Source organism: Phyllostomus hastatus, unplaced genomic scaffold, assembly GCF_019186645.2.
Source record: "Phyllostomus hastatus isolate PE091 unplaced genomic scaffold, TTU_PhHast_1.1 phas_contig_36, whole genome shotgun sequence".
In the NCBI taxonomy this organism is placed as follows: Eukaryota; Metazoa; Chordata; class Mammalia; order Chiroptera; family Phyllostomidae; genus Phyllostomus; species Phyllostomus hastatus.
In genome coordinates, this window is record NW_025333862.1 from 1679420 (window position 1) to 1704554 (window position 25135).

Below are 25135 nucleotides of genomic sequence, written 5' to 3' on the forward strand. Positions count from 1 at the left end.
TATTGGGGACAAGAGGATTGTTAGTTGGATCTAGAAAGCTGTGAGGCTGTGGGAGGTCAGATTCTAAGGTAGGGTTGGACTAAAGATTAGTATATAGGAGTAGTGTGTAAAAGAATAGAGACAACCCCCCCCCCAATAGTATAGGTCAGGAAATTGCAAAGTGGGCTGAGATCAGGTAGGGGTATTGAGTAGTATTTACAATTGTATGGACTAGGTCTTATTAACAGTAATAGTAAAGTGACAGTCTTGTGGCAGAATCAATGAGGTCTAGATAACAAGAATAAAGAGTATAGAACCTTGAGAGCTATATTAATGGAACACAGATGAAAGATAGTAAATTATCAACACACTGTCACTGAGATACCAGGGGGAACCCATCAAATGACAGTATAACCAGCCAAGCAAAGAAGATTATACAGAAAGAAAAAGAATACCAAAATATTATTAAAATAAAAAATGTCAGAAAAGTGAGAAAAAGATAATACAAATTTATAGTAACTTGCAAGATTAAAAAAAAGGAAAGAAAAGCAGAAGATGGAGTGCAGGAGAGAGAAATTTGGAGTGGAAAGAATAATATTAGGATGAATGGAAGAGAAACATAAGGGATTGTGAGATAAAAATAATAAGAATTGAAAAATAAAATGTCACATAAAACACAAGATCACATCAGTCAACCAACAACAGCCAGAGAAACCAAACAAAACCAAACAAAACCAAAAAACAAACAAACAAACAAACAAAAAAACACACCTCTTGTTGTTTTCTAACTGGCCAGACCAGTTTTTCTGATCTTGCTGGCTTCAGCTAGCTGAGGGACCTTTGAAATGCTTCTCTCTCTCCCAGCAAGATCCCAGCAAGTCTGTCAGGTACCCTGGGTGCATCCAAACACGCTGGCTCTCTGGATCTCACTTCCATGCTCTTCTGGACTCCGGGGTCCTGCAGGTTTCCAGCTCTATGATCTCAGGAGGCACCCGCGACATTTTGGGATTCACTGCGCCCTCCCTGCGGATGGTAAAAGGGCACGCCACTCCCCCAAACTTTTGAGATTCGGGGTCTAGGATCGCCCTAAGCGCCTCACCGCAACCCTTCCGGGTTCAAAATGCGTGACAGTCAGTCTTCCCAAAGGTGCACCACCCAAGCCGTTTCCAGCTCCACGTTCCCCTCCGAAACACACTCCGACCGTGTTGGTGCCTTTCCCGGCTCCCCCAGTCAGGCTGGCTGGAAATTTCTGAGCCACAACTGTAGGAATGCCAAGCGCCACGTCCCTTCCAGATCACAGCATGAGATTCAGGCCTCCCTATGGGGCGTGAGCTGAGCGCCGTCCGGCTCTGTACTCTCCACCGATCTGCACTTCCACGGGGCTAGGGGTGCGGGCGCTCTTCCAGGCTGCCCCTGGTCCTGTTGGCTAGAGGCCCTCAATTCTCCCAGGTCTCTGGCCGGGTGTTCATAGTCCCTGGGCGATTTTTTCCCAGTCCAACTGGCCAATCTGTTCCTTCTAGCAACACTTTCTCCCCTGGAGTTGCTCACCGCCCCATATTCGGGGGAGGGAGCAGCGGCTTTCCTCCCCCAGGAGCCCTGGGGCAGACCCCAGAGCACCGGGCAGGCCTGGGGTCTGCACACCCCTAGACCCCGCACTGATCCCTGGGCCCCTTTTGTCCTGTAGTGGTCTCCTTACCGTCTGGTTTTCCAGTGAGTGCAATAGTTTTTTATGTCCTGCTTTCAAAAGTAATTCGGTAACCTAGCCCACTTGCTCTGTTTCTCCACCGATCCTCGAGTTTCCCCCCTCTTCACAGAAGCCGAGAAAAACACTGCCTAGAGTAAAGCCGCCATCTTCCGTCCCCTTTTCTGCCTTTTGCGGCTACCATAGTTAGTCTGGGCAGTGTGGCCCCAGGCATGGAGCAAACCATCTCCATACCCCAGTCTTTTGATCTACTCATTTATTATGGGCACTTAGTTTGCTTCCAACATGTGGCTATTGTAAATTGTGCTGCTATGAACATTATGGTACATAAGTTCTTTTGAACTGGTGTTTCACGGTTCTTAGGGTATAATCCCAGCAGTGGAATTGCTGAGTCAAAAGGCAGTTCCATTTTTAGTTTCATTCATATCTCTTTTTGTACATGTGTTTTTTTTCCTGGAAAGTATCTCCAGTCATAGAATATAGACACAGAAGTTGTCTATATTCTATTCCAGTGAAATTATTTCACTAAATAATTTCAAACTGGCTTTCAAAATGAGCACACAATATACCCCCAACATTTTAGGAAAAAGACAGATTCACTGAAAGCCACTCATTTTACTGACAGAAGAGGGTATTCTTTTCCCACCACCAGTTATAATGATATATAATTGTCATATAATATTGTATAAGTTTAAAATGTACAACATAATTTGATACACTTATATACTGCAAGATTATTACCACAGTAGAGTTGTTCACACCTCCGTCTCCTCATATACTTACTATTTCTTTTTCTGTATGAGAACATTTAAAATCTACTCTCTTAGCAACTTTAAAATATATAATACAATGTTGTTCATTGCAGTCACTATGCTATACATTAGATCCCAAAACTTATTCATCTAATATCTAGAAGATTGTACCCTTTGACCAACACTTTTCATTTTCCCCATCTCCCAGCTCCTGGCATTCACCATTCTACTCTTTGTTTCTATGAGTTTGACTTTTTAAGAGTCTACATATAAACAATTTCGGTATTTGTTTTTCTGTGACTTCCTGGTTCTAGATTTTTTAATTAGGCCATTGGTATTTTAATAGAATTTGGGTTGACTCTGTAGGCTATTTTCAGTCTTATGGATATTTTAATGTTAATTCTTCCAATCAGTGAACATAGTATATACTTCTACTTATTTGTGTCTTCCTCAATTCCTTTCTTCAATGTGTTATAGTTTTCCAAGTACAGGTCTTTTACAGCCTTGGTTAAAGTTGTTCTTAGGTAACCTATTTGTTGTTGTTGTTGTTGTTTTTGCTGTTACAATCATAAATGGAATTGTTTTCTTCCTTTCCCTTTCTATTAATTCATTATTGATACAGAAAATACTATGAATTTCTGAATATTAATTATGTATTCTACTATTTTTCTGAATTCATTTATTAGACCTATTGGCTTTTAAGTGAAGTTTTTAGGGTTTTTATACAATATTATGTCATGTGTAAAAAATAACAGTTTTAGTTTCTCCTTTTGGGGGGATGACTTTTATTATTTTCTCTTTTCTGAGTTCTTTGGCTAGGACTTCCAGTACTATGTTGAATAAGAGTAGTGAAAGTGAACTTTCCTGTCTCATTGATGATCTTAAGGGAAACACTCACAGTTTTTGCTCATTGAGTAAAATGTTAGTTGTAGTATTTTCATATATGTATTTTATTATGTTGAGTTATAATCCCTCTGTTCCTACTTTACTGAAGATTTTATTAAAAATAAGTGTTGGATTTTATTAAAAGTTTTTTCTGCATATATTAATATGATCATCTTATTTTTATCTTTCATTTTGTTTTTGTGATGTATCAAAAATATTCATTTGTGACTACTGTACCAGCCCTGCGTCACCAAGATAAATCCCACTTGATCATGGTGTATGATTATTTTAACTTATTACAGGATCTGTTTTGCTAACATTTTGTTGAGGATTTTAGTATCTATGTTCATCAGGGATGTTGGCTTATAATTTTCATTCTTTGTAGTGTCTTTTACTGGTTTTGGAATTAAGATAATGCTGGCTTCTTTAAAAAGAATCTTGGAAGCCTTCCCTCTTGAATATTTTGACATATTTTATTTTATTATTTTTTAAACTTTTATTTTATTATTGTTCAAGTACAGTTATCTCCATATTTCCCCAACCACTCCCCACCTCCACCCCAGCCATCCCCACTTCCTGCACTTGATCCTACCCCCATTTTGGTTTTGTCCACATGTCCTTTATAAATGTTCCTGAAAACCCTTCTCCCCTTTCCCACCATTACCCTCTCCCACCTCACCTATGGTTACTGTCAGTTTGTTCTTAATTCAATGTCTCTGGTTATATTTTGCTTGTTTGTTTGTTTTGTTGATTATGTTCCACTTATAGTGACATCAAGAAGAATAGTTGTTACTTCTTCACTGAATATTTGGTTTAAAAAACCATCTGTGAAGACATCCAGTCCAGAACTTCTTTTGTTTGCTTGGATTTTTTTTTTTTTGATACTGCATCAGATTTTTTAGTGTGGTTGATTTATTAAAGTTTTCTGATTTCTATTGATTCAGTTTTGGAAGATTATATATTTCTAGGAATTTATCTATTTCACCCATGTTGTTCTATTCATTGGCATACACTTTTTGACAGTATTTTCCTGCAATTCTTCATATTTCTTGTTGTCGGTTTTTGCTTATATTATTATTTTTTATTTTATTTATTTTGGTTTTCCCTCTTCTTTTTCTTTATAAATCTGGTTAAAGGTTTGTCAATCTTTTTAATCTATTCAAAGAACCAGCTCTTGGTTTCTTATTTGTAAATATATTTTATTGATTATGCTGTTACTGTTGTCCCACTTTTACCCCCGTCATTACCCTCTACCCTTCACCCCCCTCCAATCCTCATTCTGCCCCCTTAGCTCATGTCCAGTTGCCATACATATAAGTTCTTTGGCTACTACATTTCCTATACTATTCTTAACCTTCCCCTATTTTGTACCAACGATTTATGCTACTTATTCCCTGTACTTTCTCCCCAATTCTCCCCTCCCCCTGATAAACCTCTATGTGATCTCCATTTATGTAATTCTGTTCCTGTTCTGGTTGTTTGCTTGGTTTGTTTTTGTTTTTATCTTTTTAGGTTCAGTTGTTCATAGTTGTGAGTTTGTTGTCACCTTACTGTTCATGTTTTTGACCACCTTCTTTTTCTTAGATAAGTCCCTTTAACATTTCATAAAATAAGGGCTTGGTGATGATGAACTCCTTTAACTTGACCTTATCTGGGAAGTGCTTTATCTGCCCTTCCATTATAAATGATAGTTTTTCTGGATAGAGTAATCTTGGATATAGGTCCTTGCCTTTCATGATTTTGAATACTCCTTTCCAGCCCCTTCTTGCCTGTAAGGTTTCTTTTGAGAAATCAGGTGATAGTGATGTGAACTCCTTTGTAGGTAACTGTCTGCATTTCTCTTACTGCTTTTAAGATTCTCTCCTTATCTTTAGTCTTGAGTAATGTAATTATGATGTTCCTTGGTGAGTGATTCTTTGGGTCTAACTTGTTTGGGACTCTCTGAGCTTCTTGGACTTCCTGGAAGTCTGTTTCCTTTGCCAGATTAGGAGAGTTCTCCTTCATTATTTATTTTAAAATATTTTCAGCTTCTTGCTCTTGTTCTTCTTCTGGCACCACTATGATTCCAATGTTGGAACATTTAAAATTGTACCAGTGGTTCCTAATCTTCTCATTTTTTTGAATTCTTGTTTCTTCATTCTGTTCTGATTGAATGTTTTTTTCTTCCTTCTGCTCCAAACCATTGATTTAAAGTTCCAGTTTCATTCCCTTCCTGTTGGTTCCTTGTGCATTTTTATTTCATTTTTCATAGCCTTCACTTTTTTTTCTATTTTGAGACCATACTCAATCATTCCTGTGAGCATCCTGATTACAAGTGTTTTGAACTCTGCATCTGATAGGCTGGCTATCTCTTCATCACTTAGTTGTATTTTTTCTGGAGTTTTGATCTCTCCATTCATTTGGTCATTTTTTTTTGTCTTGGCATGCCTGTTGCATAGTAAGTGGCAGAGCTTTAGGGATATGCCAGGGTGGACCAACCCATGTTGCTGCGTTGTGGTGCTGTATGTGGGGCAGGGATTTGAGAGGGGACAATGCTGCTTGCTCAGCTCTTGGCCAGCTTTTAGTCACTTCTCTCCCTTCCCTCAAGCAAATTGGGCTTTTCTGATGCTGATTCCTGGTGGTCAGGGTGGTTTTGCTTATGTTCCAGGACATTGTGAGTCTCTCCAATGAACTCTCTTGTGTGGCTGGGAGTCCCTCCTGCCACTGCAACCCTCACAGGTTTTTTCAGTCAGAGATTATGAGGCATTATTTCCCCATGCTGAACAGTGGGTTGCACCATCTCTCTCTCTTCCCAGTTGTTCCTCAGAGTTTATTTGTGTGTAACAAATATGGGAAGGCCCGGTCTGCTGGCTGGCATCTTGCCAGGTCCACCAGTCACTGCCTTGCTGTGAATCATCTCCACCCTCGCTACCTGTCTCCACCCCTCCTACCAGTTTGGATGAATATTTCTTCTTTAACTCCTTGGTTGTTGCATTTCCATACAATTCAATTTTCTGTCAGTTCTGCTGCTTTTTTGTTTTTAAATTTGTTGTTGTCCTTCTTTTGGTTGTGCAAGGAGGCACAGTGTATCAACCAATGCTTCTGTCTTGGCCAGAAGTCCAGCTCTTGGTTTCATTGATTTTCTTTTTGTCTCTCTGTCATTTATTTCTGCCCTGATCTTTATCATTTTCTTCCTACTACTTACTCTGAACTTCTTTGTTGTTCTTTAACTAGCTCTTTTAGGTGTAGGGTTAGATTTTTTATTTCAGATTTTCTTTGTTTCTTGAGATAAGCTTGTATTGCTATGAAGTTCCCTCTCAGGGCTGCTTTTGCTGTGTCCCACAGATTTTAGTTTTTGTGTTTATTTTTATTTATTTCCAGGTAATTTTTATTTCTTTTTATCTCATTGTTAAATTATTTATTTTTAATAACATGATATTTAGCCTCCATATTCTTGAATGTTTTTTTAAGTGGTTGATTTTTAGTGTCATGCCATAGTGATACAAGAAGGTGCTTGATATGATTTTATATTCTTTAATTTGTTAAGACTTATTTTGTTTCCTAACATGTGATCTATGTTTGAGAATGTTCCATGTGCACTTGAGAAGACTGTAGTCTGCTGATTTGGGATAGAATATTCTGTAAATGTCCATTAAATCTACCCAATCTAGTGTGTCATTTCCACCACTGAGAATGGAGCATTAAAATCCCCTACTATGTCTACATGGCCATTGATCTTTCCCTTAAATTCTACCAAGATATTCTTTATATATTTAGTTGTTCCTATATCAGGTACATATATGTTTACAAGGGTTAAATACTCTTGTTGGATTGATCCCTTTAGTATTATGCAGTCACCTTCTTCATCTCTTGTTATAGACTTTATTTTGAAGTTTATTTTTTCAGATATGTGTATTGCTACACCAGTTTATTTTTTTCTTGTTTTCATTTGCTTGGAATATTTTTTCCATGCCTTTACTTTCAGTTGTGTATTTTTTCTCTGTTGAGTCTCTTCTAGACAACATTATATGCATCACATATTCTTATCTATTCAACTACCCTGTGTCTTTTGTCTGGGCCATTTAATATATTTACATTTAGGGTTCTTATTAATAGGCACTTATTTATTGCCATTTTTTACCTATATTTCTGTCTCTCTATTTCTTCTTAAAGGGCTCCCTTTTACATTTTTTCAATACTGCCTTCTTGGTAAAAAACTCCATTCTCCTTTATACCTGATAAGTTATTTTGCCTTCAACTTTAAATGATAGATTTGCTGAATAAAGAAATCTTGGTTGCAGGACCTCAGCTTCATCACATTAAATACTTCATGTCAATCCCTTCTAGCCTTAATTGTTCTTGTTGAGAAATCAGATGACTGCCTTTTGAGAACTCCCTTGTAAGTAACTGTCTCTTTCTTGCTATTTTTACTATTCTCTTTTTGTCTTTAACCTTTGCCATTTTAATTATGATGTACCTTGTTGTGGGTCTCTCTGGTTCATCTTTATTGAAACTCTCTGTATCCTGAGCTTGCATGACTTTTTTCTTTACATTTTAGGGGAGTTTTCTGCTACTATTTCTTCAAACATGTTCTCTATCCTTTGCTCATTCTCTTCTCCTTCTGGTACCCCTATGATGAGTATCATATTACACTTGATGTTGTACCAAAGGTTTTTTAGACTTTCCTCATATATCTTAATTTTCTGGGGTTTCTTTTGTTGTTGTTGTTTTTTCATGCTCTGCTTAGGTATTCACTGTTATCTTGTTCTCTGATTCACTGATTTAGTCCTCTCCTTCATCTAACTTTCTGTTGATTCCTCCTTCTGTACTCTTCATTTCAGGGATTGTATTCTTCATTTTTGTTGTTATGGTTTCTATGTCCTTTTTAATGCTTAGTAGTTCTCTGTTTAAGTTCTTACTGAGACGATTCTTCTCCTAAGGTCATTAAGGATACATTTAACCATTGTTTTAAACTCTGCATCTGTTATTTTAGTTGCCTCTATTTTATCCTTTTTATTTAATTTTTTTCTGAGGATTTCTTTTCTTTTTGGGGGGTGGGGCATTTTTTTTTTTGTCTCTCTATTTTGTCTCTCTCTATTATGGTAGCTTTATAATAAAAATGTCTTGTTGGCCTTAGTGACACAGTCTTCCAGATCACCTGAGCTCCATGCTCCAAGAATGTTTCTTGTAGACTCTGGCCAGTGTGGGTCAGTTGGTAGGAGTGTCATCCCATACACCAAAATGTTGTGGGTTCAATTCCTACTCAGTAACATGCCTAAGTTTGGATTTGACTTCTGTTTAGGGAACCTACAAAAGGCAACCAGTCAATGTTCCTTTTACATTAGTGTTTCTCTCTCTTTCTTCCACTTCATCTCTCTCTAAAAGCAATGATAAAATGTCCTCAGGTGAGTGTTTAAAAAAGAATATTTTTTGTGGGTCATGTGCACCTCTTTTGTAGTTGAATCTTGAATGCTGTAGACTCTTTCATGGTTGGAATTAACCTTTTAGGCTGTATGTCTATAGTGGTAAATTTAGATCACCCTATACAAAATGCTGTTCAGGAGCTGTTCCCTGAAGCAGAGTTGGTTCCAGCAGGGTCTGATGTCTACTTGAATCCTCTTTGTGTGTGCCACTTTTGTAGTTAGTTGGGCCAAGTTCTGGTGTGGTCTAAAGCCCACCACTGGTTGTGTTGTTTCTGAATGTTTTTGAGTGGAGTTCAGGTACATATTGCTGTTAGACATTGTGTGTAAAGTTGTCTTGGGCTACCTGTCTGGAGCTACCACATTGTTCACTGTGTCTGTATGTACTGCATCTGGGTGTGGGGTGGGTAGGGGCCAATGTATGTAAAAGTGTTGACTTCCTCCATCTTAGAGCATGGGTCAGATCTGTAACAGAGCTGGGCTTTCTAAGGTTTCCCTAACCCTGTAAGCTACTCTGAATCCCCCTGAAATTGCCTGGTCTTCTTTCAGAGTCTTCTGTAGAAAGACTGTAAGATGAACTTAGGCTAGCCATGATCCACAGCCCCTTCCACTGGTTTTGAGACAACCAGGTCAGAAGAAAAGTACTATTGGTCCCCCTACTTGGAGATCGTGCAATCAGGCACTCAATGAAGGGAAAGTGGCCTCTACTCCAGAGCCAAACCATTCAGTCTCTGCGAGAGTCTTCAATTCTGTTTCCTCATGGAGTCTCACTGCAGGTTGGGTGCAGCCAGCAACCCTGCCTGAAGAATCAAGCAGGTTCAGGGGGATAGATCAGGCTGGCCCAGGCTCAGGGGATAGATTTAAAGAGTCTCTCATTAAGGATGATGCCATCCCAGCCCACGGGAGGGGGGTAAGTACTTCATCTGAGTCTCAGACAATAGCCTCAAAGGGTTCCACACTTTGTCCTAGCTCTGAATCACTCTCCCTTCCCTCCCCATGGAACTGAGCCCAGCTGTTCAGGGCATCTAGGACTTGGCAGTACTGATCCAAACATTATTCTGTTCAGAGTGGTGCCCACAAACTTTTAAGAGAGTGGCAGACAGTTTTTTTCTTCTTTTAAGGGTAGTGTGGCTTGAACTTGCAAGGGAGATTTGATTTGCTTCTTTGCAATGTAGCCATATAGCTCACACTTGCCTGTCTCTTTTTCAGAATAAAGCTTCCTCAGGAGACACAGTCCAAATATTCCAACTTTGCATGGCTTTCTGGGTTCCCTCTTCTACTGAACTCAGCAGGATAGGACCAACTGACTTATTCAACAGATCAGGGGAGAGATGCCAGCTGTCTGCTCAAGACTGGAAAGATTGGACATCTTTTCTAAGTCACATAGTTTTGTTATTGTCAGGGTCTCCAACAAAAGCCTCCTAATAAAAAAGGAAAGCCCCTTAAATTCACTGCTGGGTGTAGCCAGCAGACATTTCCACAGCATTTGAGTATGGTAGTGTGGTCTCATCAGCAGTCAGAGCTGGTACCATGCACCTCCTAGTCTATGCTGTAGCAGTAGCAGTGTTCCTCCCCTGGAAAGTGCTGTCTATGTCTGTCAGGAGTACTGAATCCCCACTGATTTTTTATTGCCAGATGCTATGCAGTTTTCTCTTCCCATATCTGTTGCTCTTGGTTGGGATCCCTGCACAAGTGGAAGGAGTTTTTCAGCCACAATATCCCTCTGGCTTCTCAGTGACTGGTGCACCACAGTGCAAGGAGCAATCCCTTTCTACATCTTCTCCTTTTTTGAGTCTTTTTGTGGCTTCTTCTCTAAATCTTTGGTTATTATATTTCAGTTAAACTAGACTTTTGTTGGTTATTCAGTTTGATTGCTCTATAATATAGCTGTAAATCTAACTTGGAGCCAGGAGCATGTAGTTGTAGCTTCCATCTACTTGCTCTGAAGCCATCCTTGAACTCTACCTGACTGGTGTGATGACATTCAGACTTGCAGTTTCTTATTCAGTGTCATTTCTACCTCCAATACCTCCCTTCTTATATTTTATATTCCTGGAAATGCTGGCCTTTAGGGGCTGTTTGTTGTGTGTTCCCTAATGTTTCTGGGTATGGCTAGCTCTCAGCAGGGTTCTTCTGGGAAAGGAAGTGGGCACATAAAAGTGAAAGCAATCATCTCTATTCCTGAAATGACTTTATTCAATTCTATACCCTTAATTAATGGGCTTTTGAACCCAATATCAGGGATATTGACCCCTCTAGGCCACTAGAACTTTGGCAAGTTTGGTAGAGCTTTCTATGTACAGAGACAATCCATCTTACATAATCTTGGGGACACACAGAGACTAATACATTGAGAACCCCATAAGTGAGTGTCATATTTTTAAAATTCTATTTGCAAGAACTTTTGATCAGCATTATTTTCACTCCACCCCAATAGCAAAGGCTGTATGACCCAAGAGGAATAAATCAACAATTTGCCTATGAATAACTGTACCATGGTATAAGAAAGATCTGCAACATCAGCACTCCTACTTTAACTCTTTATGACAATCACTACCACTTCCAGCTTCACCATATGCAGTATTATTTATTCATTTATTCAATCTCTATTGAATATCGACTATCTGCAAACACTGTTCTAAACCACCCACCATCACCAGTATTATTATCATTTATACCACCATTATTAGTAGTACTATTATATGGCACATTCACATAATGCTTAGACCATTTGACATCATCACTTTCATTTTTATTATCAGCATCATCTTCATGTAAGTCATTTAGTCAGCATATGAATTCTGACCTCACCTGTGAACTAAGATGCAAGTATTAGATAGATATAAAGACCATACAAATAATAGATTGAAAATATCAACCCATTAAAGAATAACAGATCTGCATCTTTCATACATTCAAGTGTGGTTTAACATTTAGGAATCAGAGACTCAGGACAAAACAATGGCAAAATTAAATTGATTTTAAGGACATTAATCATAAAAGACTTGCATATAGACCTCATAAACTTAGAAGAAATCATTGAAGCTTCTCATATAAACCTAGAAAATCTTTCTGCAAAAGGTGGAGTTGTTTAAACAATAATAAAACAAAGTTTTGATTTTGAGAATTTTACTTTATAAAGTAATTTAATCTAAGTATTGAAAGAAACTGTACATGAGTAAAAACATTCTCAGATGCTTGGGCAATTAGAGGTTCTCATTAATTTTTTTCAGCCTTGTACCTAGATTCCACTTTATCTGGAAAACCTGACCTTTCTCCAGGATGAAAGTTTGCAACTACCATTTGACAAAATTGCTGCATTCCTTACAGTCTCTAACATTAAATAATTTGAATTTGAAGTCTTAATTGTGTATCAACAGAACAGATTCTGAGGCAAACAACCTCCATGTTTCATAGTGCACAACTTTATATAATCCAGGGTTCACACACACACACACACACACACACACTCACACACAGTCTGGCAGAAGTAATGCCTGCTTGTGTGTGGATGGTAGGATATTTGTTATGCTAGAGAAATTTATGCTAATGATTTTGTAATAAAATATTTTGTAATAAAAAGGAGTTTAATTGTGCCCGACCCTGTGTGTGTATAATGGCCATGAGTTTGCTTTCAGAAAGCAATATGATACAATTATGTGTTCCTAAGAAGCTTATACACAAATCCAAATCAGTGCAAAAATATGTGCTAAGTATTTAGCATTGTATATGAATAAGGAGTGAGGTATTTGAGTTAAAAGTAGCAAAAAGAAAGAAAATAAAAGTTGGAGTGTTCCAAGTATAGGCTTTGTTTAGCTGGTAAAGATTTATACTCTTCTCATGTCATCCCTCACCAGTGAAGTGTGGTCACTTAATATTTATTTATTTATATATTTATTTATTTATTATTTATTTTATTTTTCAAGTGCAATTGCTTGCCTTTCCTCCCACCAACTGAATATTTATTCTTAATTAGAAGTGGTGCAAGAGAAAAGAACACATCAAGAAATTAATAATTTTTAAAAAGTGACCACTAATGATCCCTGTTATAGTGCTATGTAAAGAAAGCAGTATTTCAAAAGTATAAACATTTTAGAAAATGATTGTTAATATCTGAAAAAAAGCATAATTTACAGAAAACAATTGACAGGAATAGATGAGTAATAATTTTAAAATAATTTTATTTGGCCCTGGCCAGGCAGCTCACTTGGTTAGAGTGTTGTCCCAATGTGCTAAGGTTGCTGGTTCAGTCCCTAGTCAGAGTACATATAAAAAACAACTAATGAATTCATAACTAAGTGGAATAACAAATTGATGGCTCCTCTCTCTACTTCCCAGTCCTTTATCTCTCTAAAATCAATAAGTAAATTTTTTAAATAATTTTATAATTATTAATTTGTATGTAAATATTTTGTATTATGGACATATTTATATGAAATACTGTTTTCAAAAAATGTGATTCAACATTTAGAAAATGCATTATCTAAAGTAGCTTAAATAATATGAGAAGAAAGGAAATCACAATGATTCTGTTCTTCATTCATTAAATATAATAATTATTTTTATTTTTTAGTCCTTACCTCAGGATATGTTTATTGATTTTAAAGAGAGAGGATGAGAAAGAGAGAGAAACATTGATGTGGGAGAGAAACATTGATTGATTGCCTCCTGTAGATATCTGGACCAGGGATTAAACACAGAACTGGTGTATGAGGTGATGGTACAACCAATTGAACTACCCAGTCAGGGCTATCAAGTATAATTATTAAATGTTTTCTCTTTTCCACAGTCATACTTTGGAAAGTATGAGATGCATAAAACATAGTCTTTTTATTCAAGATGCTTAATTTGGAATGGGGGTACAGACCCCAAAATAGGTATTTATAAAACTACAGAGGCCCTTAATATGTGAAGAGATATTTAACCTAACTTAGAATGAGATACATGACACTTCAGTTTCACTGAGATACTTCCCTCCCATTCAAATTCACAAAGATACAAAGTTTTAAAGCACATTTTTGTTGGCAAGGCTGCTAAGAAACCCATGTTTTCAAACATTGCTTATAGGAGTACAAGTTAGCATAAGAAACTTGGAGAAAAATTTAGTAATAGTTATGCACATTACACATTTACTTGTGTCCATAAATCACACTTCTAAGAAGTAATCTTGTAGTTATGTATGTGCACATATATGAAAGTATACGCAAAGTTATTCAAACCTCACATGCATTAGAATGGCTGTTACCAATATGACAAGTAATAACAAGTGTTAGGTTATGGACTACATCAAACTATAAGGCTTCTGCTTGGATAAAGAAAACATAAACAAAATGGAAAGGGAACCAATCTCATGTGAAAACATATTTGTCAATGATACCTCAGACAAGTGTTTGGTCTCAAAAATATATGAAGAACTCACCTGATTCTGCTTATTTATTCTTCTACTCCTCATTCTCCTTGTGAGCTTGCTTTTACAATTTGGATTTGTAAAGTGATGTGGTTTTCTGCAACAGGAATAAGTCAGTTCTAAGTTACAAAAGATGGGTTTCATCTAGAGAGAGGTAAGAAGTTTTATTCCTTTTGTTTGACAAAGAAATACACTTCAGAGTGGACTGAGTGGACTCACTTCTGCTTCTACAGTCTACTCAGAACAGGACCATCTATATATACAACTCTGAACAAGAGGTCATAAGCAGAATGCAGGTGGGTCCCAAAATGGCAGAAACCCAGAGAAAACACATTTAGATAAATTCCAAAACAGGCAAGCCACTGTTTACTATCATTGACAGCAAAGGTATAACTGAGACTGATGGGCTCTTTTTGAATATTCAGTATAGATACCTCTGGTAAGAGAAAACCCATTTCAGGGACTTCCAACCAAGGTGGAGGCATACGTAGACACACTGTGTCTCCTCACACAACCAAATAAGGACAATAAAAATTTAGAAACAAAATAACAACGAGTACTGACAGAAAATTGAACTGTTTGAAATTCCGACAACCAAGGAATTAAGGTAGACACATTCATCCAGACTGGGAGGAGGGGCAGTCGGGCAGCTGGGTGGAGAGGGGCCATGGCAAAGAAAAAAAAAAGCAGTGGCTGTTGGACCTTGGGTGCACAAAGCAGCAGCAGGTGGACCCAGCAATGTGGCAGATTGTGGAGGAGCTGGGCACACAAGGTTTCTTGTGGAACTGAGTGGTCCCATATTTGCACACAGATACACCAGGGAAAACTAGGGAGCAAGATAGACCACACAACCCAGGGTCCCAGCATGGGGAAATAAAACCTCAAACCACCAATTGAAAACAACTGTAGGGATTGAGGTTCTGGAAGAGACTCCCAGCCTCACAAGAGAGTTCGTTGGAGAGACCCATAGGATCCTAGAATGTACACAAACCCACCCACACAGGAATCAGCACCAGAAGGGACCAGTTTGCTTGGGGGAAGTGGTGAAAGTGACTAAAATCCAGCAGAGAGCAGAGCAAGTGCCATTGTTTCCTCTCAGACCCCTTCTCCACATACAGCATCACAACCCAGGGACTGGGTTGCTCTGCCCTGGTGAACACCTAAGGCTCTGTCCCTCACTACATAACAGGCACATTAAGCCAAAAAAAAAAAATGGCCCAAATGAAAGAACAGATCAAAGATCCAGAACAAATACAACTAAGCAACGAAGACATAGCCAACCTATCACATGCACAGTTCAAAGCACTGGTGATCACGATGCTTACAGAATTGGTTGAATTTGGTTGCAAATTAGATGAAAAAATAAAGGTTGCATTAAGTGAAATAAAAGAAAATATATAGGGAACAAATCGTGATTGGAAGGAAACTGGGACTCGAATTAATGGAGTGGACCAGAAGGAAGAAAGAAACAACCAAACAGAAAAGAATGAAGAAACAACAATTCAAAAAAATGAGGAGAGGCTTAGAAACTTCCAGGACATCTTTAAACATTCCAACACCTGAATTATAGGGGGACCAGAAGGGAAAGAGGAAGGGCAACAAACTGAAAACTTATTTGAGCAATTAATAAAGGAGAACTTCCACAATCTGGCAGAGGAAATAGACTTCCAGGAAGTCCAGGAAGCTCAGAGAGTCTCAAAGAGGTTGGACCCAAGGAGGAACATGCCAAAGCACATCATAATTACATTAGCCAAGGTAAAAATGAAGGAGAGAATCCTAGAAGCAGCAAGAGAAAAGGAGACAGTTACCTACAAAGGAGTTCCTGTCAGACTGTCAGCTGATTTCTCAAAAGAGACCTTACAGGCAAGAAGAGGCTGAAAAGCAGTATTCCAAGTCATGAAAGGCAAGGACCTTCATCCAAGATTGCTCTATCCAGCCAAGCTTTCATTTAGAATGGAAGGGCAGATCAAGTGCTTCTCAAATAAGGAGTTAAAGGAGTTCATCATCACCAAGCCCTTATTATATGAAATGTTAAAGGGACTTATCTAAGAAAAATAAGATTAAAAAATGTTCAGTAAAATGACAGCAAATTCACAATTATTAACAACCACATCTAAAACTGAAACAAAAACAAACTAAGCAAACAAATAGAACAGGAACAGAACCACAGAAATAGAGATCATGTGGAGGGTTACTAACAGGGGAGTGGGAGGATCAGAAAGAAGGAAAAGGAACAGAGAATAAGTAGCATAGATGGTCGGTAGAAAATAGACAGGGGGATGGTAAGAATAGCATGGGAAATGTAGAAGCTAAAGAACTTATTAGTATGACACATGGACATGAACTAGAGGAGGGTAATGTGGGTGGGAGAAGGTGTGCAGAGTGGAGGCGAGTGAAGGGAGGAAAATGGGACAACTGTAACAGCATAATCAATAAAATATATATTTTTTAAAAAGAGAAAACCCATTTCAGGAGCTGAGATTAGAATCCCCCACATGAAGTGTATTCATGGAAGCCACCATGAATGTTCATATAAAATTTCTGCTTGGCTGCAAGATATTTTAAAAGGACTGCTATAAGAAGAGGAAGACAAAGAGTGAGAGAGAAAGGAACACAGGTACAAAGGGGAAAATGAATAAGTAACTATCAATAATAACCTTAAATATTAATGGATTAAATGATCCAATCAAAAGATATAGGGAAGCTGAATGGATAAGAAAACATGACCCACACATATGCTGTCTACAAGAGACCAACCGCAGAAAAAAAGGCCTACACAGACTGAAAGTAAAGGGCTGGGAAAAAAACATTCCAGGCAAATGTGCATGAAAAAAAGTTGGGGTAGCAGTACTTATACCAGACAAAATATATTTCAAAACAAATGCCATAAAAACAGATACTGAATGACACTTCATAATACTCAAGGAAACAATACATCCAGAAGACATAAACATTGTAAACATTTATGCACCCAACACAGGAGCATGCAAATATATGTAGAAAATCTTGGAGGGCTTCCAGAAAGACATAGACAGCAACAGACTTATACTAGAGGATTTATTTCCTTTTTTTTAAAGTTTTATATACTTATTTTCAGACAGAGGGGAAGTCAGAGAGAAATAGATGGAGAGAAATATCAATGTGTAGTTGCCTCTCCCACAACACCCACTGGGGACCTGGCCCACAACCCAGGCTTGTGCCCTGACTGGGGATCGAACTGGTGACCCTTTGGTTCACAGGTGAGCCACACCAGCTAGGGCATACTTGGGGATTTTAACACCCCGTTGTCAGAAATGAATAAATCTTCCAAATGAAATTTCAATACGGATATTGTGGCATTGAACAATGCCCTAGATAAAATGAACTTAACAGGTATATACAGAACTTTTCATCCCAAAGAAACAAAGTATATATTTTTTCAAACAAACATGGAACATTTTAAAATATAGATCACATTATGACACAAAACAAACCTCAAAAAAATTCAAGAAAATTGAAATTATATCAAGCATTTTCTCAGAACATAAGCACCTGAACAAAAAGACAACCTCAAGGGAAAAACTTAAAAACACTCAAATTTATGAAGATTGAATACCATGGCATTAAACAATGAATGGTTCAATAATGAAATCAAGGAAGAAATAAAAATTTTTCAGGAAACAAATGAAAATGAACACCAAACAGTCCAAAAATTATGGGATATTACTTAACCCTGAGAGGGAAGTTTATAGCAATACAGGCCTACCTAAAAAAGATAGAAACAACTCAAATAAACAATCTAACACTACAACTACAAGAATTGAAAGAACAGCAAACAAAGCCAAGAGTGAGTAGAAGGAAAAAAATAATGAAGATCAGAGCAGAATAAACAACAAAGACACTAAAAGAACAATCTAAAGAATCAGTAAATCCAAGAGATTGTTCTTTGAAAAGAAAAACAGAATTGACAAGCCTTTAAGCAGACTCATGAATAAAAAGAGAGAGAAGACCCAGATAAACAAAATCAGAAGGGAGAGATACTACTGATACCACAGAAATATAGAGTTTACTACGATCAACTATATACTAAGAAATTAGAAAGCCTGGGTGAAATGTACAAATTTCTAGAAAAATATGACCTCCTAAAACTGAATGAAGAAGAAGAAAGCCTGAAGAGACCAATAACAGATAATGAAATTGAAACAGTACTAAAAAAAAATCCTGGCACACAAAAGCCCTAGACTGGATGGTTTCACAGTAGAATTTTACAAAACTTTTAAGGGAGAGCAAGTCCCTATCCTTCTCAAACTATTACAAAAAAATCTAGAAGAGGGAAGATTCCCAAACACTTTTTATGAAGCCAGCATCATCCTAACTACGAGACCAGATACAGACAAAACAAATGAAGAAAAATACAGGCCAATATTTTTGATGAACATAGACACTAAAGTCCTCAACAAAATATTGGCATACCACATCCAGCAATATACTAAAAAGATCATACACCATGATCAAGTGGGATTCATCCAAGGCATTCAAGGATGGTACAATATTTGCAAATAAATAAATGTAATATACAACATAAATGAAAAGAAAGACAAAAGTCACATGATCATATCAAAAGATGTGGAAAAACATTTGATAAGGTGCAGCACCCATTATGATAAAAACCCTCAGCAAAGTGAGAGTAGAGGGAGCATTCCTCAATCATGATAAAGGCCATACACGAGAAAACTACAACCAACATCAATGGACAAAAAACTAAAAGCTTTCCTCCTGAGATCAGGAAGAAGATAAGGATGTCTGTTTTCACCACTCCTATTAAACATAATATTGGAAGTTCTAGCCATGGTGATCAGACAAGAAAGAGAATAAAAGGCATCTAAATTGGAAAGGAGGAAGTAAAACTGTCACTGTTTGCAGGTGATATGCTAGTGTACAAGAAAACCTTATGGAATCCACAAAAAACTACTCTACCTAATAAATGAATTTGGCAAACAGCAGGTTCAAAGTCAATATTCAGAAATCAAAGGCATTTTTATATATCAACAATGACAGAACAGAATCAGAAATCAAGAAAAAATTCATTTGCTATAACAAGAAAAATAAAGTACCTAGGAATAAAACTAACCAAGAAGATTAAATACCTGTCCTAAGAAAACTACAAAACTCTGAAGAAAGAAATTAAGAAAGATACCAATATGGAAACATATAACATACTTATGGATAGGAAGAATTAACCTAATCAAAATGTCTATATTACCCAAAGCAATTTATAGATTCAACACAATCCCTATTAAAATGCCAATGACATTTGTAAATATTTAGAACAATCATTTCAAAAATTTATATGGAACTCTAAACAATCCCAAATAGCTGCAGCAAATTTGAGAAAGAAGAGCAAAGTAGGAGGGATCACAATACCTGATATCAAACTATATTGCAAGGCCTCTGTAATCAAAACAGTCTAGGACTGGCATAAGAACAGACATATAGACCAATGGAACAGAATAGAGAGCCCACAAATAAACCCAGGTATCTATGGTCAACTAATATTTGACAAAGCAGCAGAAGCATAAAATAAAGTAAAAGTAGCCTCTTCAACAAATGGTGTCAGGAGATCTGGAAAGCTACATGCAAGAAAGTGAAACTCAACCACTAGCTTACACCATGCACAAAAATAAATTCAAGGTGGATAAAAGACTTAAATGTAAGTCATGATACCATAAAAGTCCTACAGGAGGACACAGGCAGGAAATTTTCAGATATTTCCATGGAGTAATATTTTCACCCATATGTGTCCCCTAGAGCAAAGGACATAAAGGAAAGAATAAACAAATGGGATCTCATCAAAATAAAAAGCTTCTGCACGGCTAGAGAAAACACATGTAAATGAGGAGGAAACCATTCACATGGGAAAACATATTTGCCAATGATATTTCAGACAGGGTTTGATCTCCAAAATATATAAGGAATTCACATGACTCCACTTTAGGAAGATAAACAATCCAGTTAAAAAATAGGCAAAGGCCTTGAACAGACACTTCTCCAAGGACATACAGAGGGCCGAAGGACATAAGAAACAATGCTCAACATCACTAGCCATTAGAGAGATGCAAATTAAACCCAATGAAATACCACTTCACACCAGTAAGAATAGCCATCATAAATAAATAAACAAAAATCAAGTGTTACAGAGGTGGTGGAGAAAAGGGAACCCTAGGGTACTCTTGGTGGGACTGCAGACTGGTGAAGTCACTATGAAAATCAAAGGGGATGGCTGGGGTGGGGGTAGTGGTGTTGGGGAGATGAAGACAACTGTACTTGAACAATAATAAAAACATTGTTTTAAAATATGGAATTTCCTTAGAAAACTAATAGTGGCACTGCAATTTTACCCAGCAATACCACTTTTGGGATTATACCCTAAGGATCCTAAAACATCAATCCAAAAGAACCTATGCATCCCAATGTTCATAGCAGCACCATTCACAATAGCCATGTGCTGAAAGCAACCTAAGTGCCCACCAGTAAACAAATGGATCAAAAAACTATGGTACATTTACACAATGGGATATTACGCAGCAGAAAGAAAGAAGGAGCTCCTACACTTCACTACAGCATGGATGGATATGGAGAGCATTATGCTAAGTGAAACAAACCAAGTGCTGAAAGAGAAATACCATATGATCTCACCTGTAAGTGGAACTTAATTAATGAAACAAACTAGCAAGCAAAATACAAGCAGACACATTGAAATAAAGAATAAACTGATAGTTACCAAAGACAAGGGAGAAAGTGATAAAAGGGGAAGGGCCATCAAGGAACATGTATAAAGGACACATGGAAAGTCAAAGGAGGTAGGATGAAGTGTGGCAGGTGGGAATAGGTGAGTCGGGGGGAGTGGAAGGAGACAACTGTACTTGAACAATGAAAAATAAAGCAAATTTTAAAAACTAAAAAAAAAAGTTTGTTAGTTCCTCAAGATTCAAGTTCACAAGTGATTCATCTTTGTAACCCTCATAGCACATAACAAAGTCCTCACCTGGATAGCCATCAATATCCATGTTATTTATTAAATAAATATTTTGGACAAATAAAAAGATGTGTAGCAAAGCCTCATGGAAAGCTGAGTCACCCTGTTGATCTCCTTCAAATGTCCTGGGAGGGATGATTCTGTGGAAAGCTTGATGGAGAGAACAGGGCAGTCAGGATTTCACCGGTTTCTAGCAGAATGGCAGTGGCTATGCCTCAGTTGCTTCTGATATGGAGAATCTTCTGGTCAGGTGTTTAGCCAGTGACACATACCTTCTTTGTTCCAGCATAGGCAGTGTCTTAGGCTCATGTCCCAGTACATTCTAACACACAAGCTGTTCTGTTTTGTTTTGGAAAGAGGTCACCAAATTTCTTCTGTAACTACTTCAATGCTGACAAAAGTCAGAGTCATCTTTAGACCATATCCACAAGTAAAGCCTGGGCCTGTGTGGGATTCTGATCCTGCAAGTAGAGGATGGTCCCAACTTGGTTTTTGACCTGGTCTCATCTGGAAGATACGAACTTCATAAGCAGGTTAAATAGAAATGGGCCACATAGGAATAGAAGTGTCATGAATAGGCGGCCTAAGAAGGGCAATAACCAGGTCATATTGGGAAGCCATGTGGTGGGGTCCCAGGAGGGGGTGTAGGTCCTTAGATGCAGACTCAAGAATACTTTGAATGTTCTGCTGGACTTGCCCTAATTTGTTTACATAAAAACAACACTCTTCTTTAATATGCAGTCATAGTCTTCCTACTGAGATGGTGAAGAGGTCAAGGGCCATCCAGTTTTGTAGAGCTACCCCTGTTAGGGAGTCCAGTTGTTCCTCGAATGCAGCTAGGGATCCTCCCCATCTTAGTTAGTGATTCAACTATGTCTTGGGAAATTTGGTGCTGTATGCCTAGTGAGGACCCCTGTTACAACCCCAGTGATGGTGCCAATTAAAGCTGTTATGGGGGTTGGTAGGGGTCCCCCCTTTTTAAAAAGGTTCCCATGTCCCTTAAAGGGGAAAGGAATTGAGGTGTTTCCCCAAGCAAGGTTTACTTCTGGGAGTAGGTATCCCAGGGATCATTGCCCTATCCAGTTTGGGGATAGGGTACAGTAGGCATGTGACCCACAAATCCAGTATATTCCTGAGGGTGGGAATAACTCTACAAACATATACTGAGTTGTGAGTTGACTCTGTATGCTTTCTCTTGAGGTGCCATGTGCAACCCTAGTTACCTACCATTCTAACCCTTCAGCCGGTAAAGATGCTATCAGCAAAGGGTCTAGGATGGAGGGTAGGATCTCCTGTGACTAGATTTTTTATGTATTCAGTGAAAATGGACCCCCACTATTTTCCAAATTGGAGAGCTATGTTTTGGTCTTGGTAGAGTGTGGAGCATTTTGGGTATTCCTCTCTGCCGAGGAGGAGGCCAGTTTCTGAAATAGCTTTGTCAGGTCTACCTATACAATAAGCAGAGCTAGCATTAGGGTGCATGCCAATGATGTTGTTCTCACAGGTGTTGGATGTAGAGGTAAGCCTGGGTGTGTTTGTCATCTAGTAGGAATGGGTGATATTTTATGAGGGGAACATCTGAAGAAATAAAGAAGTGATACTGGCACTGTGTTGGGTTCGTGAAGCCAACTGGGGTTCCCATGCTCTTTGACTTGTGATGCAGAAGGGATAGGTAGCTTCATGATAATTAATGGCATAAGAAAACACTGGGCCCTGGGGAAGATGTCATTTGGGGAGACAGCACCCTGGCCATAATGCAGTCTTATATCTATTAAGTATCCAGGATCCCAAAGTGTGTGTGTGATTGTTACTGAGTCTGAGGTTACAAGAAATATTTCCCCAGTGGGATGGTGGTAGGAGTTGGAGATATCCCCAACTGTGAGTAGAAACACAAAGCCAGTAGGAGTAGTTCAGTTTAAGGGATTGGACAAAGTGAGCCACCAGATCAAAAGGGAGTTTAGACCAACCTAGGCAGAAGGATGACGGAAAGGATAGTAGGAAGATAACAATTAGGGCTAACTGAGCTCAAGCCATGTTTTAATCTGTTTTGGGAAGTAATCTTGGGAATCCCCCTGGAGAGAAGCACCCCACAGGGAGCTAAGTAGATCCTTCTCTGTCTTGATTGAAGTGGGGAGTTGAGCAAGGAGATTGAGGACAAGGGAGAAGAAGGTCTGGGGGCCTACTGGAGGTGGGGAAGTCAGTGGAAAGAGAGGAGTGGAGTTCGTTAATCATTAGAGGGCATGTAAGTCGTCTAGAAATTGTAGGATCATAATAATGACAATAGTTAGGAGAAAGTAGTCTAAGATTAAGGAGTGCATAGGTACTTAGCTGTTTTGGTCTTTCTCTGGTACTCAAGTCAGTTGGAAGCATGTGGGTGTTAAGGTGCTGGATCAGAACTGGGGGATTCGATTTTGATGAGAGACCAGTATCAGGACTCACAGCACGTGGTGAAGGCTATTTGAGCCTAGAAGAGTGAACCCATTTAGATAGTCCTCGTAATCTGGCAGTCATGTGGTGAGGAGGCCCTGATAGGGTGTGTGGGGTATGCTGTGCCTGCAGAGCTCCTCTGGGCCACTGTGGATGAGAATAAGTCTACCAAGACATGATCTGCTTGGGGAGGAAATGCTAACCAGTCTCTCAGAGGAGAAAGGTGTTTAGTCCCTCTCTCAATGGGCTTTTATTGAGTTTAGCTTGCATAAGGATTCATATCAAAGAAAGAGGTATGGTTTACAGATAACATGTCTGGGATCACAGGGGTCATTTTGAGTCAGGGTCTGGTAGACAGGGTGATGCCAATCAGCTGTAAAATGTTGGAAAACAGGCTTATTTTATGCTTTTACCCCTAACATTTAAATTAAGGGCATTCTTAGGAAAGCAGGTTTCACAGGACTTTATGCATTCTTTCTTAGGCCAGATTGTCCTGCTCTGGGAACTGCCAGTCCTGGTATAGGGTTGTACCCACCTTTGGCATTGTTTCAGGCCTGAATCAGGTGGAGAAAGCAAGGCAGCCAAGAGATTAGGAGACTTTTGATAGATAGAATGAGGACTCAGGTTGTGATAAAGCTGAGGGGTGAGGGGTTTTTGTCCCTTCTGCACAATCCTCTAAGTCCTTCCCTGATGGCCCCTTCACCACTGTGCCTGTCTTAGCTAGTCCCTCCCTTGAGGAAGCTTACCTTTCATTGACTGTTCAGCCATCTTCCAGGGGCCAAGCAGGATGAAATAAAGGGAGCAGAGGCTGTGCCCCTGCTGGGAGGATAAGTTTTGTCTCCTTAGCGGCTTATGGTCCTAAGGTCTTTTTATCCAGCCTTAGCCATGGGTGGTTACAGCTCCTGAAACCAGGCATAACAGTTCCCAAAATTGGATCTGGAGAGATAAGTGAAGTAAGCCAGGCCATGAGAGACAAATACCATATACTTTAGCATAATTCTTAATGACCCTAAGATTTTTAGAATAGCAAATGAGCATTGGCCTCAACTGAATGTCACCAGTTTCATTAGCCCCTAACAAGAGACTCACAATGTCCTTTGAAGATTTATAGCTAGGCATTGATATCTCTCCCTAGCTGTGAAAGTTATAGATGGCATCTTCTTCCAATATAAGGTTGCTTTGTCTATTATCAAAAAATCACTATTTGGTGTAGCCACCTTCATTAATTATCTTAGCTAGCTCTTTTGATTAACATGCTGTAGCTTCTACATTAGCACTTGCTGTTTCATTTTTTGCAGTTTTATATTATGGAGATGGTTTCTTTCCTTAAACCTCATGAACCAACCTCTGACAGCTTCAAACACTCCCTTCCCCTACTCAGAATTTTCATAAGGATTTATCTTAAAATTACTTGTTGGATCTCTCTGATGGCTAGTGATGCTGAGCATCTTCTCATATGTCTCTGGGCACTCTGTATGTCCTCTGTGAAGAAGTGTTTTTTCAGGTCCCTTGCCCATTTTTCAATTGGCTGTTTGTCTTCCTGGTGTGGAGCCATGTGTGGAGTTCTTT